Here is a 1839-nt window from a genome sequence, read left to right as displayed (position 1 = left end):
CTTGCATATTTTAAATCTATTATATGATAAACAACATATTTATGAAATAATTGTTTTCCAAAACAACAGCAGTGCATATACATGTTTGTAAATTGTCTTGATGAAGGGCAGCCAGATTCTCAGCTTGGCTCTTGCACACAAACTGTTGCTATATGTTGTCTGGGGTTAGTGTATATAAATATTGAAAACCGAGCCTCATTAATGATAGGAAGTTGAGCAAGAGAAGCATTTTAAACCTTTCCAGAAACAATTCTAAGGTTGGCTTACAAATGACTCTTAACTATGAGAATAGATATTTATAATGGGATACTCTTACCATTGTGTTAGTTATAAGACAAATGGAAATTACTCAGGTGTTCCTAATCTAAGAAGTTTTTCAGAGTCAAACAAGGAAGTCAGGGACATTTGAATGTGAGACATATTTGATGTGTCATTGATGGTGTCAAAGGACGGGGTACATAAGAAGAAATGTGGGTAGTCTTTAGATGCAGAGAACTGCCTTTATGTGACAGCCAGCAGGCCACAAGGACCTTAAACTACAGTCATAAGAAAGTGGATTCTGATAACAACCTTGGAAGTGAATGTTTTCTCAGATCCTTCTGATAAGAGCCTAGCCCAACTGATAATATGACTTCAGGTTTGTAAGACCCTAAGCAAAGAACACAGATGAACCCATCTGGACTTCTGACCTACGTCACTGTGAGATAATGATGTTGTATTAAGTTGTTAAGTTTGTTGTAATTTGTTATGGCAGCAATAGAAAATGAATTGTGTGAGATTTTTTTTTATGATAACTAAACTCCGCAAGTAGTAGTTTCTTAATATTTATTTGCAATGTTGAAACTAAGACCCTATCAATGAACCTATTGTACTTTATTACATTAAAACCCATTGGTTTATCTTGTACTTTGAATGGATCAATTATCCATGCGTGGTTTTTAGAACATCACACATTAGTCATTAGAAAAATATCAGTTCACTTGGTTATAGAGAGCTTCTGAGTATTGACTCATTCTTGACTGCACAATATAAACAACTCATGTTCACCTAATATTACTAATCTTATCATAAAGGTCTTTAAGGGCACAAGGAAGTTCTCAAACTCCCAGTGTGAGATAGAGGTTTTCAGACTTGTACGTTTTACCCAACGGCTTAAATTTAATGACTGGCAGTAAATACCATCAGTTGTTTTCCTTATGGTGACAGGACTGCTTTGTTGATTTTCAACAAAACACTAGCCAGAGACTCAACTCTGAATAACCACAGCCTGTCTGTTGATTTCAAATAAAGAAAATGCCCCACAGAAAGTGTGGGTGGTGCTCATTTAAAAGAAGAAAAGAGGTTTGCAGGGTTGACTTTCAGTTGCTTGCACAGATGCATTTGCTCATGACAGTCCTCATACTTCAGGGTGAAGTGGAAATGCTCCCTTTCTATGTAGACATACACGGTATTTAAAAGATATACTGAATTATTTGATATAGAATAAAATCCTAACTTAAAAATCATTTATCATCATTGCATATGTGTATGCATATGGGTATATGTGCCTTAGTGCATGTGTGGAGGCCAGAAGACAGCCTGTGGAGGTTCCTTCCTTGCTTCCTTCCTTCCTTCTTTTCTTTCTTTCTTTCTTTCTTCCTTCCTTCCTTTCTTTCTTTCTTTCTTTCTTTCTTTCTTCCTTCCTTGCTTCCTTTACTTTCTTCCTTCCTTCCTTTCTTCCTTCCTTCCTTCCTTTCTTTCTTTCTTTCTTCCTTCCTTCCTTGCTTCCTTCCTTTCTTCCTTTCCTCCTTTCTTTCTTTCTTTCTTTCTTTCTTTCTTTCTTTCTTTCTTTCTTTCTTT

The sequence above is a fragment of the Mastomys coucha genome, chromosome X (genome assembly GCF_008632895.1).
Source record: "Mastomys coucha isolate ucsf_1 chromosome X, UCSF_Mcou_1, whole genome shotgun sequence".
Lineage (NCBI taxonomy): Eukaryota > Metazoa > Chordata > Mammalia > Rodentia > Muridae > Mastomys > Mastomys coucha.
The sequence above is the reverse complement of the archived record's forward strand: the minus strand, read 5'-3'. Positions refer to the sequence as shown.